The sequence below is a fragment of the Typopeltis vanoorti genome, chromosome 9 (assembly GCF_054136105.1).
Source record: "Typopeltis vanoorti isolate ZY-2024b chromosome 9, IOZ_Tvanoo_1.0, whole genome shotgun sequence".
Classification (NCBI taxonomy): Eukaryota; Metazoa; Arthropoda; class Arachnida; order Uropygi; family Thelyphonidae; genus Typopeltis; species Typopeltis vanoorti.
In genome coordinates this window covers 130,806,073-130,828,499 of record NC_143557.1, presented here as the reverse complement: position 1 = coordinate 130,828,499, position 22,427 = coordinate 130,806,073, and the positions used below count along the sequence as shown (strand labels likewise).

Below are 22,427 nucleotides of genomic sequence, written 5' to 3'. Positions count from 1 at the left end.
AAACCTATTTTTCGCATACTTTTTAATAAATAAATAAATCGGCTATTGCTCACCTTTCAGTCAATTAGCATTTCTTATTTATAAAATAAATAAATAAAATGAATATTTTAAACAGTTTTTAATTCTCTGGAGTAAATAACTCTACTCTATAAACATCAGTATTGGAAATCAGCATTGTCTTTCTAATTTTCATCATTCCTGTAGTCGAGTGCACTTTATTTCGTGCGTTAGATGAAAACGAAGAGGAGCATAAGGTAGACAACTGAAGCTGTTTGCTTTTTCTTAATGCTGATTAGTGTTCTATGTGTGTATATCAAGTGAGGTGTGTGCGTGTGTCCTGGACCAGTTTTGGGTATCGCTATAGGATGCGCGGTTTTTATTTTCATTCTACATCAAGAGGTTCGTTGTTACTATAGTTACGAAGAAAAGACCCTAAATAACCTCATAATAGCTACCACTCCTATATCGGAGACACCTGCATGAAACCAACGTCACGCCACATATGGAAATAAACGCTAATTTTCCACAATCTGCAACTTGAATTCCCAAATTACAATACACACCATTGTTACCTCCGCCTTACATTTTTCAACTTACATATGTAGCAAAGCATTATTATTAATAAAAAAAATACCTTTAATATATTATAGAGCAGCAGAATAAACCAGATTCATATTTGATTAAACTATATTTATAGTAAAGTATTTGCATATATATGAAAAATATAAAAACCAGCATTATTGATATACAAGAACTTGCGTGCAAACAATTTATTTTGATTATTGATGTTGTATTTTAAATTACGTTTCAAACAACAAATTATCAACATATTGTATATAATATAATAGAAAGATATTAAATATAATGTGTAATATAATATGTAATATAATATGTAACATAATATAATAATAATAGTAAAAAAAGCAAAACGATCTAATAGTCCTTATAAGGTCTGGCTTAAAGGGGCAAAGCAAGAATGCTTTTCATCTTCACCTTATAGTCCTTATAAGGACTGGCTTAAAGGGGCGAAGCAAGAATGCTTTTCATCTTCCCCGTTATCTGTAGAGGACAGTGTAGGGATAAGGTATTGAGCTATTAAAGCTGTGATCATGGCAGGAGAGTAACAGCAATAGCCGAGCCTCAGTTAGAACTTCATTGGCTACAGCATTGCCATCCATTACCCTCCAAGGGTATTGGATTGAATGAATCAATCACCGCAACTCACGGTCGATTCATCATTCATCTTCACCCTACTTTGAAAATATTTTAAATATCATTATTACACTTCTATATAAAAGGTGTTAATTACAAATTCCATATTTTGCAAAATATCCCTAAGATGTTTTCAATTTATTCAAGTTTTCGATATTATAATACTATTTTATTTATATTTAAATTTAAATATAGAAATAATATATGGTAAAATTACAATATAAATGAAATCCTTATCGAATGTTGAGGACCGTAATTATTCTTAAATGGTGATGTTCAGCTTATAGGAAGATGATGTTATCAGCATATTGGAGCAGTCTGAATTTGTGTTAATTTCAGCGATGCATTATTAAGATTTTATTTCGCAATTTGCCATTAGTAGAAATGTATTCTCAGAGTGTCAGTGCTAGAACACATTACCATAATGTAATGAAAGTTTCTTTAAGGCAAATGCGTAAAATAGACATTTGTCGTCTAAAATTGTTTCTTTTTCAGTGCCTAATTGGCATAGATGTTAGCAAAGTAACATAAATCTATCTGAATAATATAAAGTGGATATCATTAGGTTTACTTTAATTGCACTGAAAATAAGTGTACAACCTTGAATTATGCTCATATTTCTCTCTTGTTGCCTTCTTTTTACATATTATTAAATTTCGAAATATATCAGTCATGAACGTTTTTTTTTTTTTAATTTTAATTTGGTCGCAAATGGTTTCGATATTGAAAACTGAATCCGCTGTTCGGACTCTGCCAAATCAAGGTTGACCACATTCTATCTTTCTATCTCCACGGGTACATAATTCTCAAAATTAAACAGTCAGATTCATTTACATGTTTTTTTTATTTATTTTTATTTTTTTATTTTTTTAATTATTTCAAAGACATGAATTCCAGATTCACTGAACAAAATATCCAAATTTAAGCAAACGAAAAAAATTGGCGATAAACATTTAAGAGTGTGTTTTGGTTTTAGCATTGAAATCACCCTTGGATTGTTTCCTTTTGGCATAACGCCAGCAGATTGATAGGGATTATAACAATTATAAAGCTGTTATTACTTTACAGATCAAAGCACTATTCGTAAAGCTTATTATGTAACCGAATTCGATTACGTAATCGAATGACTGGCCTAATAATTATGCTAATACATATGGAAGGCCCCATTGCAATGCAGTTTCCTGGTTTCTTTATATCATATTTTGTTATATTTCATACGCAAATTTCATCTGCTAGTATTAGTCATGATTATGAAAATGTCTTTGCATTTTAGAGACAACAATAATAATGACAGCGTGAAGTTATTCCTAAAATAAAATTAGTAGGTACGAAAAATTGGCACGTGAATCTAGTTACTCTGTTCGCCTACAATCAGGAAGGAAAAATTGAGTTTCCGAGTGAAAAATTCTGCAGAATTTGTTTGACACTGGCTATCTTAATTTCGCTCAAAAATTACACTGAACAATCCCCTATCCTCAGCGGACTTAAATTTTGATCTTAAAAAAATATGCTAAATAAAACCAACTCCTCCGCAAAGATGGAATTTTAAATCGTAAAGACTTTTAGAGTTGGGTTCATTTCAAATAAGTCCTAAAGTTCAAAAAACAAATAATGTGAACACTGTGATTTGTAATAAAAGAGTAATAAAAGGTAGAGTTTAGACAATTTTATAATTTTGGTATTGATTTGTGAATTTGTCAGCAAACAATGAAATAAAATCCAAAGTCTAAAACGAAACTAACGCCCACCAGGCGAAGAATACTGAAACATAGAAATGACGTCACGTTTTGTGTAAATATATAAGTTATTTAACGAGTTAGCAGATAAAGAAAGTTAAAATAGTAGAGTACGGGGCAATGTCCAAATGAGGTCATTGCATGGAAAAAAACATCAAGACATGTCAATGGGACACGATCTTCATCCACTAAGTTCATACGAAAACGTGGGAAAAGAAAGTATACAGTTTTAAACATGAATATAGATATAAATCAAAAATGAATAAACTAAGTTAGTGTAAATAATAAACTATTTCATATATAATTTATAAATATATTTTATATAGAAATAAATAAGGAGTTTAATGAAAAATCAACAGAACACCCTTCTTGATTTTTGATAAAACATTTTAATAAGGAATTTTTATTAAAAGTTTATATGTCGATTTTGATCGGCATCTAAGAAGATTGTGAGAGTTGTTAAAAAAATATGACGTTCTTCATTTTGTGAAATATCAAGGTAAGACTTTGTTAGATGCATTTTAACACGTTCGCTGCCACGCTACTCAGTCATAGTTTGGCAACTCCTATAGGGAGAGATGACCTTGCTAATGCTTCTCCACTCGGGCCTGGCTTCCACTGAAGAGACCTCAATAAAGGTCGAAACTAGTCTGGGTAGTGGCCCTTCCCTTAATGCATAACATTAGACATATCCGCATGGAGATGTGTTTTGCATTATGGGAGATACTGAGATAGGAGTGGTGTGAGCTTGTTCCACCTTTGCAACAAGTGGCCCAGTGTTGTACCACCTTACTCCAGTCCTGAAGATACTTTCAGGCGCAATCTTTGTTTGCTCACACTTGGATAAAGGATTAAACTAAATTTATTATAGTTTGTTCCCGCACGCCAAGCGCTTTCGCGTCTTCAAGGTCACTATCGAGTAATCTCGTAGCCGGCTTATCAGACGGAATTTTTTTTTAATAGGCCAACTACGAGTAATCTCGTATCACTTCCACCTATATATTACATGTGCTGACGGCGGTGTTTATTGCGTCTAGTTTAGTTTTAGTTTCTAGTCTCTAAGAACCTTCAATTTGGCTATGGCCAGTAAAAGAAAACTTACTGATATAGAAGAAGAAGCTTATGCTAATATCAGCGATGATGAATTTCATGAAATATTTGGTTCCGATTCCGAAGATGATCCTACAGACGAGTCTAGCGGTAACTCAGATGATGAAGAAACTTTTGAAAATGAAGTTAGCATCCAGCCAAATACATCAACATCAACCTATTGTGAATCTTCAAAAGAAGAGCCCCCACAATTTGACTTTGTCGAAATTGCAGGTTTTAAAATTGATACTGGAAATTTCAGTATCAAAAGGTTAGTTGAACTTTCCTGAAGATTTTCTCATAATTTTAGTAGAACAAACCGATTTACATGCTTTACAAAATATTGAGGAAAGCCGAGCACAGTTCAAAAAAAGTCGAAGAATTTCAAACTGGAAAGCAACAGACATACCTGAAATGAAATTATTTCTTGAACTTTTACTTCATATGAGTCCTTGTAATTTACCGTCTATTGAGCATTATTGGAGTACAAATCAACTTTACAATTTGCCATTTTGGCGCTCTAAAATGAGCCGATTTGGATTTCAAATTTTATTGCGTCATTTCATTTCGCAGGAAATTCCCAAGCAGCTAATGATAAATTGCACAAATTAAGACCAGTCCTAGATCATTTTAATAGTGTCATGCGAAATTGCTACACACCAGACAGAAACTTATGTATTGATGAGTCAATGGTGTTGTGGCGCGGTAGACTGGCGTTTCGACAATACATAAAAAACATAAATATGGCGTGAAATTCTATGAACTGTGCGAATCAAATGGATTTCTGATAAAAATAAAAATCTATACAGGAAAATCTGAATCCTCTTTAGCCAAAATGGGTCACGCATATGATGTTGTATTCCAGTTGATGGAAGAATATTTAGACAGGGGTTATGTATTGCATATGGACAATTTTTATAATTCTGTAGCTCTAACAGAATCGCTTACCGACAGAAAAACGTACGTGTGTGGAACGCTGAAAAATAATAGGAAAAACAATCCACCAGATGTTATTCAGAAGAAACTAAAGAAATGGGAACTTGTCTGGCAAAAAAGAGGTTCTGTTGTAGTCAGCAAATGGAAGGATAAGAGGGAAGCCCTTTCCATTTCAAATATGCACACATTTGAAATGGTTGAAGCGCAAAATTGGAATGGTAAATTTCAATTAAAACCAAATATCGTTAGGGATTATAATTTGGGTATGTCAGGCACCGATCTTTCTGATCAAATACTTTCATATTATTCCACCTTACGAAAGACAATTAGATGGCCAAAGAAATTGTCAATACGCATTTTGAGGTATACATTCAAAATGCGCAAAAATTTTATAACATGATTACTGGAAATGCAATGTCTGCATTACAATTTAGACATCTTTGTGAAGTAGTGTAGCATCTTTGGAATTCACTTACGAAGAATTCCTAAAGACATGGACTTAAAAACTTTTCATTGCTAAATAGGAAATACCTTTTGAGTTTTAGAAAATGTCAGTAGACCGATTACGGGGAAGGAACGCTTAGTGAAATGTCTGCGATCTTACTGGAGGTTTGAAGCAACTGAGGTCGAGTCAGATCTCTTGGGTTTTATCCCACGCTTGGTTTCAGGCAATGCGAAAGATATCCTTTAAAGTTATCCGAAAGTTACCGTAGTTTTTGCGAATCTCCTCCATTTGAGGTCACAGTAGAAAACAGTCCCACCATCAGGCCATAACATAGAATGCGGGTCTGAGACAGATAAAAAAAACATCAAGAGCCTTCCTCAGCTGCTTGGATAGCAATTCCACGTTTACTGTGAGATCGTGCGCGAAACTAGGCCTGATATTCTGATATGTGGGAGGGAGTTACTGTTGGGGCCACATTGTGGTACAAACACCGGATTTGGTCTGCGAAGACATCTCCAAGAGTCTCCTCATAGCGCGTTTCTCTCTCTTCTTTATTCGATTTACAAAAAAATCATTATCATGAAAAGCAATCAAATAATGAAACTTCCTCTCTTCTTGATGTGCATAATTATGTGAAATATTTGTATTCAGCGCATATTAATATTTTTTTATTTTATTTTATAGAAATTAACAAAATATCCTACTGCTCATATAGAAATTAAACTTGTAGCAGATTGAATAAGTACGACATCATTCTGCCAATTTTGTAAAGTTAAAAATGAGAAGTCTTTAAGTTTGTTTACAACTATATCAGTGAATAAGTTGACGTATTTCAGTAAGCTGAATAATGTGAATAAATTGAACTCAGCTAGGTCTGCAAACATTTATCTTCAAGCACGGAAAAGCACTTTTCCACTCATAAACATTATTATCATTAGAATTTCTTTTGTGGATATGGAGCGAGTCCTTGACTCTTCATCCCTTCATCTGATTGAAGAAAATGTGTGGATCTGGTGTTATTGAGCTAAAAGCTCTAGTCATGGCTGAGTAACGGCAATAGCCAAGCCTCAGATTTAAACTTCATTGGCTACAGCACTGCCATCCGTTACCCTAGGTGAGTCCTGTAGGCCAATTTCATTATTAGAACACATAACATAACATAACATCATTGGCCAGAAGGGTGAAGCAAGATGCTTTTATTCCCCGTTATCTGATAGGGAGGATGAATTGAAGAAAAGATTTATGAGCTGTGAACGGCTTTTGGCCTCATGTACTTGTAGAGGTCAGTTTCATCATAGTTTGCTGCCTGTTTAACTACATCGTTGGGGTGTGTAGAGATCTTTGAGAAGAATTTTTCCGCTGTAACTGTAGTTAGCAGGAAGGAGTAGATGTAAGGGATGTTTTTATATCTATGCAATTGGACGTTCCTTACAAACCATGATGCATCCAATATCATGCGCAAACACTTATTTTGCACCCTCTGTAGCCTGAGGATGTTGGTGTGGGATGTGTGGCTCCAGGCTGGAGATGCATATGTCACTATGGGGCGGATCGTGAGTAGGTAGAGCAGAACTTTGATTCTGGTATTTAGTTTTCTTTTTCTATTTATTAGAGGGTAAAGTTGTGCGATGGTTTTAGATGCTTTGGCGCATAAGGCTTTGATGTGTGGGATGAACGTTAATCTTTTGTCTAGAATTACCCCAATATATTTTGTTTCTGTTTGCCAGGGGATTTTGGTGTTGAATAGATAAAGGTCCCCCTTAGGAGTTGCCAATCTTCTGGTGAAAAGTATCGCTATACTCTTTTGGGGATTCACTTGTAATCTCCATTTGGAGAACCATTGTTCTAGTTTTAGTAGGTTTTCTTGCAGTTTTTTAGTGACGAGATGTGGTCGTAGAGATTACGCAAGTACTGCTGTGTTATCCGCATAAAGTGCTAAGATGGATGACATTGGATTGTGTGGGATGTCTGCCATATATATCGAGAATAAGATCGGTGCCAGTAGGGAACCTTGGGGAACTCCCGCAGAGATCCGTCGCTGACTTGAAACTGTACCATTTATTTTGACTTGTATGTGTCTATCCTGGAAGTAAGATTTAATTAGGTGGATGATTCTTGATGGTATGCCTGCTGAAATAAGTTTGTGTAGTAATCCCAAGTGCCATATCTTATCAAAAGCTTTCGCTATGTCAAGGAAGACTGCTCCAGTGTGCTGGTGCCAATTGTAGCCGGTAGTGATGTACTCAATTATCCTGTGAATTTGTTGAGTAGTACTGTGATGTTGTCTAAAGCCAAATTGTTCCTTAGGAAGGATATTTAAATCATTTACTGAGGCTTGGAGTTTAGAGAGGATGATTTTTTTGGCAATTTTGCCAAAGTTTGAGAATAGGCTGATGAGTCGATAGCTTTCAAGCAGGTGAGGAGCTTTACCTGGTTTATGCACTGGGACCACATCTGCGATTTTCCAATAGCTGGGGAGATAGTTAAATCGGAACATGGCGTTGATTATGGTGATGAGATGTACAACAGCTCTTCGGGGCAACAGTTTAATTATTCTATTTGATATGCCATCTATCCAGGGGCTTTTTTATTCTTTAGCTTCTTTACAACTTCATAGATTTCCGCTGGTGAGGTGTTTGGGGGTATGTTGTTGCACGTATCGGTGACTTTCAGTGCATGTCTGACATGGAAGTGGATTTTATAGACATGCTTGATGTCCAAGTTGTCGTATGTAGGGCTACACTGTTTTTCTAGGTTCTTTGCTATTTCTTCAGCTTTTATTGCGACCTTGTGTACTAGTCCCATGTCTGACTTGAGTGTGGGAAGAGATCTGTTTTTGTTTCTGAGACTTCTTAATATGTTCCGGATGAAGTGATCTCCGGGTGATACAGAGGCTAGTTTGGCTTCCCATGTTTCGTTCCTGTGAGCTTTAAGTGCTTCTCTAACTTCATTGTTCAGTTTGTTGAGGATCTTTTTGTCATGAGGTGCACGGTTGTTGTGGGACCTTTTCCACTTTAGGGACTTTGTTTTTGTCCCTAATTAAATCCATGATGTCTTCGGGTAGGCGGTTTGGCTTAAGAGTGGCTTTGGTGAGAACCTTTATGTCTGTGTTGATCCGCTGGGTCAGGCTTCTGACAGCACTTTCAATCTCTTTAATGGATCTGATGTGAGGGCCAGGTCCAATGTGTTCCGATAGTACTTCTGTTAGATTTTCCATGAGAAGAAGGAGTGGGAAGGAGGCAACAGTTGTTCTTGCTTTCCCAGCTGGAGCAGGATTGGATTGTGATCGGATGACAGCTTGTTTAAAGAGTCTAGGCTATACTGTAGCTTAATATTTTGTAATATAGCAAGTATGTCGGCTGGGCCATACGTACTATGATGTGTTGGTTCTGCAGGGCCTTCCATCACTATATAATTTGAACTGGAGTAACTGAAGAGTGTGTAGCCGTTTCTGTTTGTGGTTTTACTGTTCCATGCCGGGTGTTTCGCGTTTAGGTCAAAGGCAACGATGACTTGATCTTTATTGCAGAGGACGGCATCTAGATCTAAATGTAGTAGATTCTTAGATGGAGGGTTGTAAGCTGCATAAAGTATTAGTTTGCAAGCTGAGGTAGTGGGTACTACTATTCCTGTGAGCTCTAGATTTCTGATTGAGGGGCTGGTTACAGAGTGGTGATCGATGTGGATTTTTATGAAAATGGCAGTGTCACCTCCTCTGAAGTTTATTCTGTCGTTTCTTTAGAGGAGGTATCCTTTAACTTTGGGGTTGTCTGCTGGTATTAAGTTGGATTCGTTTATTAGGATGATGTCTGGGTTGTATCTCACTGCGAATTCTTGGAGTTCCAGAATCTTGTTTCTAAGTCCGTTCGCGTTCCAAGCGATGATCTGTAGGGAAACTGGAGTGCTTTTATTTTTATGCATTTATGAGAGCTGCTAGGATGGATTGGGTTTCTTATAGAAATCGTTTTCTAGAGTCCGATGTGCAGTTAGTTTTGCTGAAATCTTGCAGCATATTTGCAAGGGAGTTTGTGATGACGGCTGCTAATTTTGGGTTGTATTGCTCCTGAGTGGCCTTTGTTGAGCGGACTACATCTGCGTAGGACTTCGTCTGTCGTTTGATGTTTACTTCGATCGAGGCTTCTGGTTGCGACAGTTGGTTTTGTATCGTGTTTTGTCGACCTCTGGTGGGTTGAGGAGTTGGAGCTACTGCTACTGGTTTTTGTAGATTCGTGGCGGGAGCAGATAGTCTGTTTTTTGGGTGTTATATACATCCTTTGTGGTTTGCTGGATGTCGGTCCCCGCAGTTTGCACCTTTAGCCGGGTTGGATTTTGGCTTGGTGCAGGTATATGTGGGGTGACTCTCCCCGCATTTTAAGCACTTGTATTCTGCTTTACATAATCTCTGTGCATGACCATACTTTTGGCACCTGTGGCACTGTCCTGATGAGGTTCTTTTTCTTAGTGGTTTTGGGCTGATTTTTAGCCCACAAATTGAACTAAGGTCATATATGTTTTTATATGCCTGGTGTATCTATACTAAGACGAGTGGCATTGGACTTTTGTCCGCTCTGGTCATTCTGCTGAACTTGATGGGTGGTAGGTCTTGGTTGCAGAGATCGGCGGCTATGTCTTCTGTATGTATGTGCTCTGACACTCCACGGAGAACCATCTTCAGGCTGCTCTCGGAGTCGAGCGTGAAGGAGTGGTATATCAATCAAATTACATCTACCTAGAATCGGACAAGCAGTGGAGAGCGAATTAGTGCTGAATATCACTAATTAACAACACAATCTCCAATTGGAAAATGAATTCGAAAAAATCTACATTATTAGTCCTTATACTTATAAGGACTGGCTTAAAGGGGCGAAGCAAGAATGCTTTTCATCTTCCCAGTTATCTGTGGAGGACAGTGTAGGGATAAGGTGTTATTGAGCTATTAAAGCTCTGATCATGGCAGGAGGGTAACAGCAATAGCAGAGCCTCAGTTAGAACTGCATTGGCTACAGCATTGCTATCCATTACCCTCCAAGGGTATTGGATTGAATGAATCAATCCTCATTATTAGTAGTTCTTATAGTTCTTATGAAAACTGGGCGATGGACTGAGTCCTTGACTCTTTATCCCGCCATCTGAATGAAGTAAATCTGTGTGGATGGAGTGTTATTGAGCTAAAAAGCTCTAGTCATGGCTGGGTAACGGCAATAGCCGAGCCTCAGTTAAAACTTCATTGGCTACAGCATTGCCATTTGTTACCCTGGAAGTCCTAAAAAGGACTTTTTTCAGGGGCGAAGCAAGAATGCTTTTCATATTCCCCGTTATCTGTAGAGGACAGTGTAGGGATAAGGTGTTATTGAGCAATTAAAGCTCTGATCATGGCAGGAGGGTAACAGCAATAGCCAAGCCTCAGTTAGAACTTCATTGGCTACAGCACTGCCATCCATTATCCTCCAGGGTATTGGATTTAATGAATCAATCCTTTTAAATTCAGATTTTTTTTTTCATTCATCTCGTCTAAATATATATGCTTATTTAAAAAATAAAAAGGTGTTCTTATGTAAAATTATATTTCCAAGAACTTTCCAAACTTAAACCCCAATTTAAATAGAAAATGCTGCTGATTTTTATAATATAAATATTTGTAATGCGTGTTGAAATAAAATATGCTGTTGAGTACAAATATAAAAATTCCCCTTGAAAACTCCTTGTTAAGTTCGAAATAAAATGACGTCAAAGAAAAACTCCTTAGTATTGAATATTTAATTCTAAGCATCTCTCTCTCAAAAATAAAACAACAGATTTTAAAAAATATATTGCATTTCGAAAACGTCTATAAAATAGTGTTGTACTAGTCGTCTACCAAAGTGCCAGTCATATCGGACGTTGACTTCATTCATCATCGTTTAGCCATCCATCACAAAAATAAAAATCACCCAAACTCTCATAAACCTGCCATCTCTAACTTGAAGGATGACGACAAGAAAATAAAATAGTTATAACGTTCATTTAACCAATATATTCTCAACTGATATCCAAAGATATTGTTCCAAAATACTGTTATCCCATTCTACTCAGTGGCCACATCCTCACATGCACTTCAAAGACTCATTTTCCATCCCTTACATCGCAGCCTTTCAACCAAAACCTCTAATCTCCTAAAACTTCATAACATTAACGAGCCTTTCAAACCTACGCATATCACCCTTTGCTCTTCCAAAGATAATCCCACCTTCTACGGACATCCTGGGGTTTTTAGAGTTCCTTGGCATTTCTTAAATTGGTCAAACTTCTTGAAGTTCTAGATAAGAAAAAAAGGAACATTTGAGAAGAAAGATCAGGTTTAGTATATCACTCTTGCACATAACGACAATCATCACATCGATTGAACAAGACCTCCATTTCTTATCTACAAGATAACGTCCTCTCTTATCAGATGAATTCTTTAATCTGAAGATAGAAGAACTGTTCGTCTAGGAAAGGCATGAAGGTCTTATTCCAATCATTCTCATAATGACCATGGGAAGAGTGAGCGGTCGCCCAACAAAAATCAAGGAATGGTTCTAAGTGATATTTGGAAATTTGTGTTATCTTTTAGATCCCTTCATACGTCATATTTCCACTTTTCTACTAATCTTCTTCAAACAGTGCCTGCTTTAAGCTTGCTTTAAAACAGTTGATTATTTTGTAACTTTTGTATATCTTTTCATTTTTTATTTATTTAATCCTTTGATTATTTATATTTATTTAACGGCCAGCTAAAAATAAAAACAGCTTTTTCTCTGCACGACATGCATGGGTTACCTATTGTTATCCAGGCCACCACACGTGGACCCTTCAAGCCAACAACAACAATGTTACCGACCTAAAGGGTGAAGCAAATGATTTTCATATCCCTCGCTATCTGATGAAGAAACTGTGAGTGGGAAAATTTATGAGCCTATTGCGCGCCCTAAGTGGGCTTGAAGACTAGTCATCAGAATTGAAGTTTAAGATGGCTTTTGGTCTTTTGTGTTTGAAGTAATCTGTTGCGTCGTAATTTGCAGCTAGTTGAATAAGTTAGTTAGGGTGCACAGATGCTTTTGAGAGAATTTGATTGCTATAGTCTGCATGAAGGTGTAAATATAGGGGACATTTTTGTCCCGATGAAATTGCACATTTCTTACGAACCATGGCACGTTTAGAATCATTCGTAGGCATTTAGTTTGCACACGTTGTAACTTGAGAATATTAGTATTAGCAGTATGTCTCCAAGCTGGATAAGCGTAGGTGAGTATAGGACGAACCATCAATTTATATATGAGTAGTTTCATTCTGTGGTTCAGCTTGCTGTTCTTGTTAATTAGAGGATAGAGCTGCTGTATTTTTGATGTCATTACACAGAGAGTCTTGATATGGGAGCTGAAAGTCAGATTTCTATCCAGTAGTACGCACAGATATTTTATCTCAGTTAGCCATGGGATTTGTGTGTTAAATAGGAGGATGTCTGCTTTAGAAAGCATTGATCTTCTGGAGAATAGCATGGCTACGCTCTTCTTAGGATTCACTTGGAGTCGCCATTTGGCGAAATATTGTTCGCTTAGCAGTAGATTTTCCTGCTTCCTGCAATTTCTTGATGCTAGGTGAAGTTTCAGAGATTTGGCTAATATCGTTGTATCATCCGCGTATAAGGCTTTGATAGATGACAATGGGTTGTGCGGGATATCACACATGTATATGGAAAACAGAATCAGAGACAGTAAGGATCCTTGTGGGAATCCAGACAAGATTCGTTTTTGTGTAGATATTGTACCGTTTATCTTAATTTGCATGCGCCTATCATAAAGGTATGAATTAATTAAATGAATTCGTATTCCAGTTGATATCAGTTTGTATAGCAAACCATAATGCCAAACCTTATCGAATGCACTGGCTATGTCAAGGAAAACATTCCCAGTGCATTGACGACAGTTGAATCCCGTGGTGACATATTCCACTAATCTGTATATCTGTAGCGTGGTGCTGTGAAATTGATGGAACCCAAACTGCTCCTCAGGAAGAATGTTTAGCTTGTGTACTGATTCTTCTAATTTGATAAGAATACTTTTCTAGGCAATTTTGCCAAGATTTGAGATGAGGCTGTTTGGTCTGTAACTTTGAGGCAATCGCGGTTCTTTTCCAGACTTATGGATCGGCATTATGTCCACCAGCTTCCAGTGGGAAGGGAAATGTTTGTAGTGAAGGATAGAGTTTATTATGTCTGGCAGATGTACAATAGCTGTGCGAGATAGTAATTTTATCACCTTGTTGGTGATGCCGTCAGGTCCGGGAGCGGTTTTGTTCTTTAACTTCTTGATTATATCATATATTTCTGCAAGTGATATGGGTGCAATTTGACTAGAGCGTGTGACCCAAGATTTGAGCTAACATCTGAGATGTCGATGGATCTTATATATGTGACTGAAGTCGAGGTGGTCATATGATGGTTTACATTGCTTTTCTAAGTTTTTTGCTATTGCTTCGACTTTATCTGCATCAGTGTGAATCAGCCCACGATCTGTTTGGAGAGGGGGAAGAGGTTTGTTTTTATTCTTGATCTTTCTGATTAGGTTCCATATGGAGTGATTATCAGAAGAGATAGAAGTCAATTTGTCTTCTCAAAATTAACTTCTGTGCGTTGTAAGGGCATCTCTTAGTGCAGAGTTGAGTCTGTTTAAGATTCGTTTGTCTTGAGGTGCTCGAGTGTTGTGATATCTCTTTCTTGCTACGTTTTCCTCCCTGATCAGGTTCATGATGTATTCTGGCAAGTGATTTGGTCTGAGGGTAATTGTGGAAGTAGTAATTGCTGCACAGGCTGTGTTAATTTGTTTTGTTTGATCTTTTACAGCTATTTCAATTTAATCTTTGGATTTAATAAGCGGCACGGGAGCAATATATTTCGGGAGTACCTTGGACAACATTGCTAATGGTATGAATGAGTGGGGGTGGGAGACAGTTTTTCTTGGTTTCCCAACTTTAATAGTATTGGATTGTGATCGGATGATAGATCATTAAGTGTTTCTATACTGTACTGGAGTCTTAGATTCTGTAGGATGACTATGTCCAATACATCAGCACGACCATATGTGTTGTGATGAGTAGGCTCAGTGGGACCTGCTATGACCACGTTGTTGGATCCCGTATAGTTTGCTAGTATGTGTCCATTTTATTGGTACAACGGCTATTCCAGACAGGATGCTTGGCATTTAAGTCGCCGGCCATGTCGGCAGGCTCCCTGTTGTCCAGTAAAGGGTTCAGATCTGAGGAGAGTAATGTTTTTTGCGGAGGATTGTATGCTACGAAGATTTTTAACTTACCACCCGAGCTCGAGAGAATCTCTATGCCAGTAACCTCAAGATTAGTAGTAGGTGGGATATTTACAGAGTGATGACTGATGTCATTCCTAATGAAAATAGCAGCGCCATCGCCTCTGTAGGACAATCTGTCTGTTCTGTACAGCTGATATCCCTTAATTTTGAGGTTGTACGATGGTCTCAGATGCGTTTAGTTTAGCAAGAGTACATCCGACTGATATCTTTGGGTGAAGTCCTGGAGTTCCAAGAGTTTCTTAGTCCGTTCGCGATCCACGTGACAATCTGTAATGAGTCAGGATTTAATTTATTTCTGTTCATGAGCGAGCGCTGTGATGATGGTTTGTGTATCCTTTAGGAATCTGTTAGTAGAGGATGGGGAGGGGTTGAATCTGCTAAATCCAGCAGCATATTTGCTAGAGAAGCGGTGATAATAGCTGTGAAGTTTGAGTGTGGTGGTGGCTGATCCTGTACTGGGTTGTCTTTTTTAGTACGAACTACATCTGCATATGTCCTTGTCTGTCGCTGTTGAGTTGATCTCTTAAAGACCTCTGGTTTCGGGAGATTGGTTTCTGAGCATTTTTGCTGATCTTTGGGGGGCTGTGGAGCTATGGTTTATGGCATAGACCTGCTGGGGGAGGAAGAAAGTTTGTCTGTTTCTTATTACCTTTTTTTTGGTTTTGAATACAACCTCTATAGTTGGCTGTGTGAGGGTTGGCGCATTTAGCAGGGGTGGTTTTCGTTTTTGTGCAGGTGTTGGGGTGGTTCTTTGCACATTTTAGGCATTTGTACTCTGCTTTGCAGAGTCTCTGAGCATGACCGAATCTTTGACACCTGTGGCATTGCACAGTTGAAGCCTTCTTCCTCAGAGGCTCTGGGGTGATTCGAAGTCCACATACTGATCTAAGGTCATAAATATTTTATAATCTTTATGGATCTCTAGTAAAACCAGAGGCACAGGGGTTTTGTCCGCTCTAGTCATCCTACTGACCTTGATGGGTGGCAGGTCTTGGTGGTGGAGGTCGGCCTCAATTTTATCTGTAGTTATATCCTCTTAGCACCCCGTAGAATTACGTTCAGAATTCTTTCCGAGCCGAGAGAGAAGGTGTGGTATTGAGTATTGCTTGAATCCAGTTCTTTTGTCAGTTTTCTGTAGTATGTTACAGTAGCAGGCTGGATTTTGATGCCATCATCCATGTTTTTAGCTGAGATGTACTGTATTTGCAGATTTGTCATGGTGGACCTTAAGTGTGTCCATTTTATCTTTTCCCGGAGAACAATCAGTGATACCCTCTCTTTGAGAGAGGCCGAGGGATCGGAACTGGGAGTGTCTTCCTCCATACCGAAATTTATGCGAGGTTCTGCGTCGGTGGTTTTACGCTTCTTGCGCACACGGACCTCTTCAAAGACTGAGGGAATAGAAATCACCAAATCTAGCTTCTCCTCTGTCTGGAACAGTGTCCTCGCACTCTTCAACTTCTCCTGGCAAGGAGTAGAAATGAAGGCTGCCGGGCCACTCGTTGTCTACTTTTCTCAGAATCTTTTTGAGAATGCTGATCGCACTGCCTTTGTTGTTGAGCAATTCAATATAAGCGTCATCTTCGTCTTCGCTCACGGAGAAGTCGGTGTGTTGACAGATGGAATTCTGGTAAGAGTTTTTAGTAGCGAGATAGTGAAGTAATGGTTTCTTGTTAACGTAATATGAGAAACTCTGATTTTGTGGTGTAGCTGCAAGACTAAGCAGAAGAGATGCGATTGAAGTTATGAAATTGTAAATCATAAATCATATTAGAACAGCAACGAGGACGATTAGCTAGGCCTGAACCATCCTTCAAGCCAATTGACCACAAAATCACATATTTGATCAAATTGAATTTTAGATTGTGGTGTTTCTAATTTCTTCAATGTTTTTGAGGTAAATTTTAAAAATTCAATAATAATCTAAAATTGTTTTATTTTAATATCCAACATATTTATATATAAAATTATGGGAAACTTTTAAATTCATCAGCATGAATATTAATTACGAAAGCAAATTAATATACTCGATTTATATTTTGTCTATTTACCGCATTAGCATGCATCCTATTTAAATTCAGGTTGATTGCCACTGAAAAGCTCCAAAAATATCCGTTTTAGATAAACGAATTAAAAATGAATATTTCAATTTTAATTTTTATAATTGGAGTTGATAATTCACTTTTTTATAGTGATGTCACAAAGTGAATAGACATTCAGAGATATAAATTATAAATAATGTTTCTTGTGATATATATATACCAAACGTGAGCTGGACACTTTCATTGTGTCATACGTATTCCAAGTATACTCGATTTAGACATATACAATCTACCAATAATTGTCCGGACACACACTATCAATTTATAATTGATACCAGCAGGCGAACCATAATATCGGGGATGTCCATATTTGGCTTTGATCTCCTCCTGCACCCTTTGAGGGAGGCTTCTCATCAATGTGTGGCAGACAGCAGGTGGAATTTGTCTCCATTCCTCCTTCAAAGCTGCACCGAGTTCAGCGACAGATCGAGGTGGTGCTGCTCTAGAAATCAATCAATCTCGTCCCACAAATGTTCGACGAGGTTGAGGTCAGGATTCTACGCAAGCCATGACAGTCATTTAACACCCATCTCGTCATACTATTCCACGGGTCCGTTCCATAAACCTCCACAGTGTAGGCTGTGCCTGATTATCCAGAATATCCAGTACTGAGCCATCGTGGAACCACGGCAATGACCAGTGGTACCAGTAAAAACCAGCTGAATGCACCCCACACCATTAATCCACAACCACTAAACTTTACTTGGGTACAACACACTGTGGTAACAAGCGTTCACCAGGCTGCATTCACACCCACACCCTGCCATCAGACTGGAAACAGGTGGATCTTGATTCTTCGCTCCAGTAGTTCAATTATCCAAATCACGTGCTCTTTTCACCAGGCAAGACGAGTCGCCTTGTTCGTTGTTGTGAGGACTGACTTGTGTGTCGCTGATTTTCCGTCGAAACCCAGTAAGTACAGTTCTTTTTCATACGGTATTAGTGATGTACATGGTGATCACTGCCCCTCTGGAACTCAGTGCTGATTGTAGCCAGTTTTTGCGTGCCACTTGTTTTAGCACCCTCCGGTCCCGGTCAGTTATTTTCGGCGGCTGCCCTGAGTGTTTTGTTCCTGCGCTAGTGATGCCAGAAACGTTTCCATTTGTTGATCATATCGCCCACCGTTGATTTTGGATGCTCCAGTTGAGCAGTAGTGGTACGTATTGACATGTCACCAATGTGACAGCCCATGACGACACTTCTTTTTCAAAGTCACTGAGTTCAAGTCGTGTTGCCGTACCACCTGTATCCTTTCTAGTATCTGTACACCGGTTCTTATGTTATTAACAAACCCGAAATGTTTCATAACTTCAAATAACAGGGGTGTCCGGACAATTATTGGTAGATAGTGAATTCTAAATATAGCAGTATGACAGATTGGCGTTTTCATAAACATGCTTCACCGTGATTACAGTACAAAGTCAAATCCTCCCCCCCTATCTCTCTCTCTCTATTTCTTTCACTTCTTGTTTTCAATATATGGAAGTATTTTATTTTATTTGTTCAGTTGTATTACAATGCATTCTAGTGTTAATAGTGTTAGTGATATTTTATCATTATTTGATAAAATTATAAATATTAGTCAATACAATTTTTAAATGGTGTTAGAATGTTTTCTTCATTTATGAATTATATTTTAATAAATAGGCTTAGAAAATTAAAAATATTTAATTATTTTTAAAACTTCCTTTAATGGATATAGTTTATTTATATAAGAAAGAAAAATAAAATAAAAGTAGTGTTTTACCTAAAATTCATGTAGGAAAAACTATGTATTCATCTAGGGAACGGAAAAAAAGAAAATAACTTACATTCAAGAATGGTAATAAATACTCCTACTGAAATGATTACTTACAAATTTATTGATTTATTAGCCAGTTTGTGAGGTGTTTCTCGATTATTTTTTTTAAATTTCCCAAATTAGAATCGCATAAGTATTTACAAATTCTACCAAATCAAATCATCTCAAAACAGAAGTTTTTTTGTAAAATTTTTATATATTCTTACTTATACAGACAGCCCTCGGTTTATGCTGGTTCAATTTACGCCGATTCACAATAACCGATTGCCTGCGCGTGCTTTCTTACTGTAACGTTGTTGACTGAGAAACAACGCTAGCAGGGTTACAGTGTTTATCGAGCTACTACGACGTATATCTATGAAACCTAGTTTTAATGTTGAATCTACCTAATTGTTCTATTTATTTTTTTTTACGTACATACGTATTTAAATTGATAAAGTACGTAATTACATACCATGTCTGATAATAGAAGTGCAGAAAAATTAGCAGAACTTGGTGTAAAGAAGGCTCGGAAATCAATCACACTTGAAAATAAGATGGAGATGATTCGAAGAATGGAAGATGGGCAGACACGCTAATGTCTGTAGAAGTATGAACTAACCTCCATCGACTGTTACTACAATTATGAAAAATGCAGATAGAATAAAACAGTCTGCGCAACAATCTACGGCAGCACTAAATGCAAAACATGTACGTTATAGCAGGAGTAAACTTCATGAAAAAATGGAAAAATTATTATCATTATGGGTGGATGACTTGAATCAGAAAAACATTCCTCTGACGCAGGCTGTTATAACTGAGAAAGCAAAAATAATTTTTGAGAATCTTAAAAAGGACAGATGGAGGCGAAGAAACATTTTTAGGAAGCAAAGGTTGGTTCATAAGATTTAAGTCTCGACGTAAGTGCCACAGAGTCAAATTATGTGATGAGGCAGCAAGTGCAGATGTTGCGGCAGCAGCTGCTTTTCCTGAAGAATTTCAAGACTGTGTAGAACAAGGAAGTTATCCTCCTGATCTCCTTTTTAATGTTAATGAGACTCGGCTCTACTGGAAAAAATTGTCATCACGCACCTTCATTTCCTGTGAAGAACGTTCCGTTTCAGGTTTTAAAGCTGCAAAAGATAGACTTACGCTTTTATTGGGTGCAAATGTCTCTGTGAAGCTTAAACCAATGTTGATGTACCAACATTGGTTTAAGCTTCAAAGTTCCATTTCCAATAGACTGGCAGCATGGCTTTTACACCCTTGAAGGCGCGTGGTAATAGAACAAGAAAGCTTGGGTTACACAAGACGTTTTAATAGATTGGTACACAAATTATTTTTGTTCTACCGTGCTTCGCTTCTGTAAAGAAAATTATTTGCCAGAGAAGGCATTGTTTCTCTTGTATAATGCCGCTGGACATCCTCAAAACCTTGCTGAAGTAAGAACACCATTGGACGTCAAGGTTGTTTACATGCCCGCAAACACGACATCGCTTTTGCAACCGATGAATCAGGGGATAATATCAATCTTCAAAGCCTATTACCTCCTTATAACATTTATGGAAATGGTAAGAGTCTTGGACACTTCAGAAAAAACTATTAAAGACTGTTGGCGGTCATTCGATATTTTGAAAGGCATTAACAACATCGAAGCAACTTGGAACGACGTGTCAGCAAAGTGTTTAAAAGGAGCATGACGAAAACTTCTTCCAGCAGTTATGCACGACTTCGAGGAATTAGATCAAGAGTAGAATGTTACTGAGGATGTTACCAAGCTTGCGCGAGAGGGTGGGATTGTACAATATTAGAGCTGAAGTTGTGGCAGAAGTCTTAGAGAGCCATGATAAACTGCTTTCCAATGAAGACTTAAAAGAATTAGCCGAACAAGTAAGTCAACATCCAAAGGAGGAGAAAGAAAAAAAAAGAGCGTCCTCTGAGAGAACATAACTTCGTACCGCCCATTAAAATTGGGTTCGTTTTACGCCGATTCGGTTTACGCCCGTTTTTTTTAGGAACGTAACTGAGGCGTAAACCGAGGGCTGCTTGTATTTCGATTTCTATCAATATATTGCTTTATTTTTTACAAGTACTTTCTCATATAATTTATTGCAAAATCTTAATTTTATATTAAAGTTGCCTTTTTCTTCTTTTACTAAATCGTTTGTGTTTCTTAAAAATAATAAACATAAATTACTTTAATCATCATCTTATAGAAATCATACTTAAATGCCAATGGAAAAAATAAATAAAATATCCCAGTCATAAGATTGAAAACTGTTGGAATGCTTTTCAGTGAATCATGTTGGGGATCATGGATGATCTGATGATTGATATTCACCTCAAGCTGCACTTTGAAAGAGAGCAATCTGTCTTCTTTCAAAATGCAGATGGTGTCTTGGTACGCTGTTGAGGTGACCTCTTCTCTTATCACTCAGATCATAATGTTAAACAAGTTTAATCTGTAATAGATCCCACCCTCAGTCATTCCTAATCTCGTATCCTTTTGATAATACAGCAAGAATAAGTGGGAACATTTCGGAAACTTTTGTTCTTTTTTTACCTGGAGAGACTACTTTCTCGGTTGTCCTGATCAAGACGTTTGTCGTGTTATAAACATTCCAGCCCTACACTGATACCCGCAACACCTGAAAAAAAAAACAGTCACAACAAGGCGATGTTTTAACGTTAAAATAACACGACTAAATGTAAAAGTCTTGCCTGTCATCTTAATGACAGCTATAACTTTTGTTCCCTTGACAAAGCGGTTGGGTGCAATTTCTGTCCATCTACAGTCCACCTCTCGTCCCCCCCCCTCTCTGTCTCTCTACCCCCCGTCTCTCTCTCTCTCTCTGACCCAGATGGCAGTTTTGCAACCGAATATAGACATTAAGATTCCGCTTAACAAAAAGATGTACAAGGAAAATTATCTTTTTTTTTCTTTCCCAACGTCGCAGTGCTTGCCTCCTATAGCCTCTATCAGAATGACAGCAGAAAAATATTTGAAAACCTGGATTAAAAAAAGATTTTGGTCCTGATGGTGTCTCACTAACTGTGCTCATGAGATGCATTTATGAACTAACAGGAGTCCATTATCATTTCTTATAGGTGTATATCTATATACGAAGGTGGTCTGAAACGTTCTCGGGCTCTATCATAGACAGCAACACTATCGGCACGATTTTTTTTCTAAGTTGGTACATCTGTCATAAGCATCCATGTGAAATTGCAAGTCATTCTATCAAGTAGTTCATTTTATACAGCTGTCTGAATGAAATGTGTTCTCTGTATCCCTTGAAATGAATAAAATTGAGTATCGTGCGGCTATAAAATTCTCTGTAAAAGAAGGTTTAACGCCAAAAGAAATTCATTTGAGGTTCATAAAAGTTTTTGGGCACCCTTCTCCTTCGTTTTCTACAATTACGAAATGGGCTGCGGAGTATAACAGTGTAGATGATCCACTGAAGGACGTCCAAAATTGTAACAATACCAGAATTCATTGATCAAGTGCACGATATGTTATTAGATGACCGGCGAGTCAAAGTGCGTGTAATTGCTGAGAATACGGTATAGGTATTCTCACCTATACCTACGTATCCTAACGTGTAGGATATTTTTTGCATGAACAATTGCAAATGAAACGTTTTTCGCAAGATGCGTGCCGCACAGATCAAAAACGCACTCGCATGAAAATCTCGGAACAGTGTTGGAACGTTTTAACAAGAATAAAACTGATTTCATGCGTTGATTTATTACTATGGATGAGACATGGATCCTGCATTACAC

At 37.6% G+C, this 22,427-nt stretch overlaps 1 protein-coding gene across 1 annotated transcript in view; it reads left to right on the top strand.

The window, feature by feature from the left end:
- The window catches only part of LOC150103552 (uncharacterized), a 62,520-nt gene that overhangs the window by 335 nt on the left and 39,758 nt on the right, over nt 1–22,427 (top strand). The window lies entirely within an intron of this gene.